The following is an 8,156-nucleotide window of genomic DNA, read 5'->3' on the forward strand; positions in this document are numbered from 1 at the left end:
ATGTGAAAAAAATAGATACAAAATAAAAGAATATAAAAATAGAAAAATTTTGATAATAATAAAAATAAAATAGGGGATAAAAAAAATAAAAAAGATATAAAAATAAATAAAAACATAGAAAATAAAATAATATAAAAATAGAAAAAATTGATATTAAAAATAAAAATAGGGGAAAAAAATAATAATAAATAAATAAATAAAAATTGATAAAAATAAAAGTAGGGGAACTAGGTAGAAACATAAGAAAATAAACCAGAAATAAAAAAAGAGGAGAAAGGATAAAAAGGAATGATGAATTCTGATGAGAGAGCTAGAATCCAACTCTTACTCAATTTCCAACCATCATCCCTATTAAGATTTTCGGCCTGCCTTTCGATCTCAATCGCCTAACTAACATTCCTCTGGTGGAAATGATATATCTTAGCATAACTTTGGATTCTTCAATGCAGACATGGTGCTTCAATTTTTTTGCATGCTTAGTTAAGGTTGATGAGCGGGAGTGATTGTGTCTGATGTCTGTTGCATACTCATTGATCCTTTGTTTAATAGATCTACCTCTTTCTCCAATGTAGGGGATACCATAGGAGCAGGGAACAAGGTAGACCCCTTTCAAAGCCTTAGGGTCAATAGGGTCTTTAACAGATCTAAGAGAATTTTTAATGGTATTGAGAAGCTTGAATGAAGAAGATACATTAATATTCTTGAGGATATGGGAAATCCTATCAATGGTTCCTTGGATATATGGAAGATGAACCTTAGAGATAGGATCGTCACAAGAAGATTTAACTCCAGGCATTTTACATGCCTTGTGAAAGGCCTTGAGGCTTTGAGATCTATTATACCCATTATTTCTGGAAACTTCAAGAAGATGGCATTTCTCCTTTTCGAGGTGGCTATCATCAGAGACTCTTAGAGCACGGGTAGCAAGAGTGCTGAGAACCTTGAATTTCTGAGCTAGGAAATGATTGGAACTGGCATGGGGATACTATTCCATGTGAGACTTTTTCTGAAATACTTGGTGACAAATGGAACCATCATCCATCCTCAAAAGGAGAATGTCGAGAAAGGGAAGGAACCCATCCACCTCAACTTCCTTCGTGAAGTTGATGGAGTAATATAGAGAATTAAGGTGGTTGAGAAACAGGTCGAGTTTCTCCCAACCATGAGGCCAGATGCCATAGGTATCATCAACAAACCTCTTCCACTTTTTAGGACAAAATTGAGCAGTGGCTAAGGCCCTGGCCTCAAAATATTCCATAAACAAGTAAGTGATGATAGGGGAAAGAGGGGAGCCCATCGCCACACTGCATGTTTTCTCATAAAACTCGCCTTGGAAACTAAAGAAAGTCGAGGTGAGGCAGAGGCCAACCAACTTGGCAGTGTCTTTGTGAGTGATGTGATTTATGATATCAATGGCTTCTTGGATGGGGATTTTGGTGTATAAGCAAACGTCGTCAAAACTAACCAGTAAATCACCTGATTCCAATTTGATATCTCTCCATTCTTGAACGAAGAAGCAAAAAGTCTTATTTCTATAATTATCGTTATTAAAATATTGTTGTTAATATTTTTAATATTATCAATTAATGTTATTATTATATAATAATAATTATATTGTATTATTCTAATACTATATTATTATTATTATTATTATTATAACAATATATTATTATTATTAATTAATATTACTAATATTATTATGAGCTAATATTATTATTATAATATTAATATAATAATCATAAATATATAAGAATACGTTTGTTATTATTTATATAGTTATTAATTATTACAAATAGTTGGTTTTTTAAAAAATACACATAATAATTATTAATTTGGTTGATATACGTGATAGGCTTATATCAATCACATTGGAAAATGTGATTGTATATATACTTCATATATGTCTATTGACTTATATCAATCACATTAGTAAATGTAATTGTGCTAATATATACCTTAATAAACTTTTTGATTTAAAACCTGGTTACTTTCCCATTTACGTATCACATTAAACATAAAGCAAATAGACGGCCACATCCATAATATATACCACCAATAAACTTTTTCATATAGACTTTGTAAAATGAATCTGGTTCCCTATATTAATTTTTGGTTTTAAAATTTGTGTACCTTATCGACACGATATATCAATGGCCAACTCTAGATTGCTACATCCATAATATATACCACCAATAAACTTTATGGATTGTGTAAATGAATCTGGTTCTCTATATTAATTTTTGGTTTTAAAATCTATGTACCTCATCGACACGATATATCAATTGTCAAATCTAAATTGCAATCATAAAAATGGCTGGTCACCTAATTATTTACAAATAACTTTTTCCCAAAACGATTCTCATCAGGATCTTCGGCTATGATTGATAAACAATTTGTCTTTAACATACAATGAAATTTAATATGCTTTAACGAATGGGGAAAAGCAAAAACATGTTGGCAACCATGAATTTCATCGTCGGCATGAGAAAGAGAAAAAAAAAAAAATAGTTATAACAACTGTTGATCAACAAGCGCATGCGTTACTACACCGTGAATAGAACACCACACACCTTTATTTGAATAATTTATTCTACGCAACTATTTCGAAGAGGATCTTTTTGACATGTTCTTTAATACTCGTTTGTGAAAGTGTTAAACTGACCTCTTCCGCGTAAAACAGTTGCATTGATCTAGCACTGTAAAAAATGATTCTCCTACAATTGTCTGGCACGTCTTTTGTGTTCAGGAATTCACACTACAATTGTCTGGCACGTCTTTTGTGTTCAGGAATTCACACTTCAAATCTGCTAGGGCGTTTTCCATGAGACTATAAATATTTTCGAGAGATTCTTCTTCTGACAATTTGGGATGGTCCTTCATGTAACACTGTATGGCAGAAGCCACCTCTCCTCGACCTCTCTCCGCCTACAAATAATTAGCAACCGTTCAAAACATAGACCCTACATTAGATTACAAGAGATTGAGCACCCTGCCTAGTAACTTTTGATATCGTTCACCAAACACCCTGTCAAGCACATGAGATATACAAATTTGGATCGGTAACCAATTTCAGAGAGTATGTGATCTGTAAGAACCTCTCCAATAAAAAGAACACCAATCAGAACGATGGTTACCAGTGGTATTGACACATTAGCAGTCTCTATGTATTCATCGCAGGACGGCACATATTCAGGTTAGACCATTCTATTTCTTTCGTATATGCTTCAAGTTGGATCTCCAACTACCGTATATTATATAACCCATAAATTCATTGTCTGTATTTAATTGTATCTTTGTAGAAAATAAAAAAAAAACTTGTATAGCATCAAAATTGTAAACATAGTACGTACTAAGTGCCAAATGTAGTGAGGGCTTGGAGTATGTCCTAAAATTGTTTCTGCTTGGTTAAGAGATCGTCTTCCTCGGACGTAAGGAAAATGGTTAATGGCCCAAGACCCAGAGGCATCTGGCAGGAGTGAAAGACTGCTACCTTACAGACCACCAGCCGGTTATTCCAGGCGGCGTGGCTTTCCTTGATAACAGTGATGCGTCAACAGACATTGCCCTAAAACTGTTTCTGCTTGGCTAAGAGATTGTCTTCCTCGGACGTAAGAAAACAGGTTAACGGCCCAGGACCCAGAGGCATCTGGCAAGAGTGAAACCCTGCTACCATACAGACCACCAGCGGGTTATTCCAGGTGGCGTGGTTTTCCTTGATAACAGTGATGCATCAACTGTTGGTTGGACAACTGAGTTTGATAAGCTTTTCCACCTTTACAAAAAAAAGTGTCGAATGTAGCCTAGCACTTCATGCCCCTGTCTCCCTTGTCTCTTGCAGACTTCTTCCACTATTTCATTTACCAGATTGTATAGATCCGGGAAGCATATTTTAATGTGGTCTTCCATTCAGTCTAATGGAGAGTGATCCCATCTATAACAAAGGCGAAGAATAGGCATGAATACATAGTTTAGCAGCCACAATAATTGCAGAAACTTTCATTTACTTTTAGATCAAAAGAGATTTAATAGATTAAATCTCTACCTTTTAACTGCTTCTGTGAATAGCCTGATGTCTTCTATAGATCCATGAGCATCATATAGGTCGCCTAAAATGATAGCGCAGGTGGTAGATTTGGTAAAGGCGGCTCTACGCGAAGCTAGCTCTGGTTCAAAAATAGAAGAGGAGATTTAGAAAAATATTTCAACGACACGTGAATTGAGCTCCGCAAAACCCGATGTTTTCCACCACCTTTGAACAATGCGAGATACACTAGCTTAGCTTATACTCACATGAATGAAACATTGAATAAAAAATTAAGTAAGATAGCCTTAAATGATTGAAACGTTGAATTAAACAATACTAGCAACTTCGAAGCTCGCGAAGCTCCCTTTGGTGTATAGACTGCACATTATTGAAGTCCAGTTCGGCCAGTTCCAAGTATTTTCGGTTGTTAATATATGGCATGCTGCTCCCCTCAATTATATATTAAAATACAAATGGTTTACTATTGGGTTCAACGGTATTATATCGGACACAAATATTATAAGTTTTACAATCTTACCTATACATGGTTTTCCCAAGCCAAACATCGTTTACCTCGTAACTTTCAATGTAGCTTCTGGCCTCCAGCCTTGGTAGACTCCTAAGCCATGCATATTTGAGGGTGTACTCCACCTGCAAATAAGATTACATATATAAATATATACTCATTGATGTCAGGTTGAGTTAGCAGCAAGACTGAGATGTTAAAAGAGCCGGCAAATACTATATACCTCTCGCCGAGTGTTCTCATCCACATTTTCCAAAGCACTCCAAAGATATCTTTGGGTGGAGAGTTTTTCTTCTTCCATGACTGCTTCTCCTGGAAATGCAACATGTGAGAAATGATTGACGTTTAACATGTCTTTTACTCCTCTCTCTGTTTGACCGGGGAAGCGAAAGAACTCGCCATACTCATCTCTAAAAGTTTTTAAAACATCTTCCAAGAATGATGGTTACAGATGATTCAACAAAATGAAAGAACTCAAATCCTTCACTGTTGGCACAGTTTACAGCTAAAACTTAGCTCTTCGTGTCAACATTTTCATTTACCTAAGGATACACTGTATCCATGCAGCCTTAAGATTCGAAGTCCCATGGCCATAACATAAATATCAGCAACAAGATTTTCCCTGGCCCATCCAATGCCTCCTTCGTCCCAATGGCTGCGCATCAATTTCAAATATTACTATCATAGATTTATCTTAAACACAGATCTAATATGAATTTAGAAAGATCCAATTTCTTCACCCTCAAATATTTTTGTATGAGTGAATCATATTTAAATGTTTTGTATAGTTATTTAGTTTTTTTACTTTTCGATTTAAAATTAGTCTTCATAAACAAAATTTCAACTAACAGAGTCATATACATCATATTGAATGATAGAATAAGACTATAAAATTTAAATTACATCATACTGAGCTCTAAAATAAGCCTCTAAGCTCAATTAAATCGAGGCACTAATGAGCTGATGAAGAAGTGAATCATATAGAACGCTACAAATTATGAGATTTTATAGTTTCTCTCAAAACTAATAAACTAAATAAAAACAAAGAAGCATACCTTGCCAAATTTACAACCTATAAATAAACAAATTACATCATATTAAATCGTAGAAATTTGACTGCAAGGATATAAAATTGTGATTTCTTTGACATTAGAAAATTTGATGATAATGTGAGTATCTGATGACAGTGGCTTTTCCTCCAACCCATAAGTATTTTTATCTTGTTGACTTTCCCTAAGCTTATTCATCAATCTTAATTGGTCATTTTCATATTGAAGTTGTCGGTTTCTATGCTCTAGATAGGGAACAATAATAGTATAATGTTGCTGCCAATACATACTTTGAGTAAATACATCATTATCATCCTTGTGTTGACAATGGCTATCACAATTATCATCATCCTTATGAGTTGGAGTATTATTATAAAAAAAATAAAAGAAATGATTTGGTTGGGGCTTATTTTTCTTCGATACGGGCTTGTCTATGAACACTAGCACACATGAACACTATGATTTTTCAGGCGGAAACCCAATGTGGGTAAAAACCACAATTGTTTGTTGTTTTCTTTCGGAGTTATCGCATCCATGATTTGATTGAATCGACGTTTCGAGCCCTCCACCGTGGCTCATTCTTGTCGTCTCAGTCTTCAATCTTCTTATTATAAAAAGTGTTTACAAGTTTTGCACTAGTGCAAAATTTTTCCAGTACGTAGGCATCTACCTGTTAAAGGCTACAACCTTCACTCATTTTCCAACTTCTACTGGAAGGGAGCTCCAACCAACTAGCTCTTGTACTGGCTGATATGTTTACCAATATGTAGGTGCCAACCTACAAAAGGCTACAACCTTTACTCATTCTCCAGCTGCTATTAGAAGGGACCTACAACCCCCTGGCTCTTGTACTGGCGTAAACTTGTACCAGTACATAGGCGCCAGCCTACAGAAGGCTACCCCTTCCACTCTTCCTCTAGGAACCATGTTTCATAAATTTTCAGACTCGATACTCCTCATACACATCAACACAATATGTATGTCACGTTTCATCAAATGTTCATATTGGACCCATCAGTAACATTGAACATCAAAATCAATCACCATAACTATAATACAACCATAAAATAAAATTACATCAACTAATCACTAAAACCCATCAACTCTAAAGCAAAACACAGCTAATCAATCTAAAGAGTCAGATCATTGTCACCATAAAACAGAGCTAAACCCAGAACACTACATCAACAACCAGAACTAACTGCAACCTCAAAAATCATATGTTAGAATGTATACACTACTTCAATGAGGAAAATCTGCGTGTATACACTACTTTTTGTAATCCAACCTGCATATACCTCTAAAGATATTAAATCATAAAACTTATCAACCAGAAACTGTACTACCCAAAGACATTTTAAAGATATACTATCATATTACAGAGTTGTAAACAGATAACAACAAAGACCACCCTTCTTACTGAGTCAATCAGTCATCCAGACTCAATCACCTTATACAATCATTTTTACTTCAAATCTAATGAAGGAATCATTAACAAACAGTAGTAAAACAACAACATTGATTAGATAGATTAGTCATTTCTAAACAACAATCCCTTCCTCTGCATATGCTACGTGGAAGTGTCAAACCTACGTGTATACGCTCCTTCACCGAGGAGAACCTGCATATAGATTTTCAAATAATGAATTTTAACTTCGCAACTTTTCAAGACTTCAGATATACCCAGATCATAGCATTTAAATGATAAAAAATGCATTAGCACTTAGATCTAGTCTATCCATTATCAGATCATACGATGATAAGTCATTTCAGATCTCATGATCCTAATCCAACATTGTATCCAAGGGCACACAAGATGTTTTAGATCATAACCATAATCCTTACAACACAAAATATACTTCAGATAGAAGTATTCATGTAAAGCCCTTTCACTTGCACTTTTGGCGCTTTGATATTCTCCTCCTTATATACTTAGAGACTTTGTCAATACGATGCATCAAAACAACACTTAGAACCTATGGTATTCTTAGACAAGATCACGTAACCATTATTCCATTCAATATTGTGGGTTAATACCAAGGTATGGACCCTAGGTATTCTTTAACCTTAATTTTCCATCCCATACGTGCTTTTCCTTCTATGAAACTGCGTGCATACGTATAAGCTCCTTTTATTCTATGTACCCGCATGTATACAGTACTTGGACTAGGTTAAACAGTTTATACAACTTAAAACATTCTCTTTCCTCAATTTCTTGATTTTTGATCTATAATCCTTTGTCCCATCATCCCGTTCTTCTGTACCATTACTCTGTTACCTCTAAATAGACTTGTTACAATGTGAGTTTCCCTTTATCATTTCATGTACCATAATGCCAACATGGGTTATATATTTTTTCTTAATTCTAGATTGAGATTCAGGACCTGGCTGATTATTTTCTTCCTTCTATGTAGAATTAGAATGTAGGTTATGGTCTGAGAGGGTTGACTCAACCTCATCTTTGAATTCAAGTTACATTTCGATGTGTTGAAACTTCATTTTATTTACCATGCTTCGCATTACACAAGCAGGTGTCAAAATGATATTTCTGAACATA

At 34.8% G+C, this 8,156-nt stretch overlaps 1 pseudogene; it reads right to left on the minus strand.

Moving 5' to 3' along the window:
- Positions 1 to 2,590: 2,590 nt before the first annotated feature.
- Positions 2,591 to 5,213, minus strand: LOC149229591 (monofunctional isopimaradiene synthase, chloroplastic-like; annotated as a pseudogene).
- Between the last annotated feature and the right edge of the window lie 2,943 nt (positions 5,214 to 8,156).

This window comes from Pinus tabuliformis, chromosome J (assembly GCF_031772625.1).
Source record: "Pinus tabuliformis cultivar Carrire ecotype Pingquan chromosome J, CPIR1, whole genome shotgun sequence".
Lineage (NCBI taxonomy): Eukaryota > Viridiplantae > Streptophyta > Pinopsida > Pinales > Pinaceae > Pinus > Pinus tabuliformis.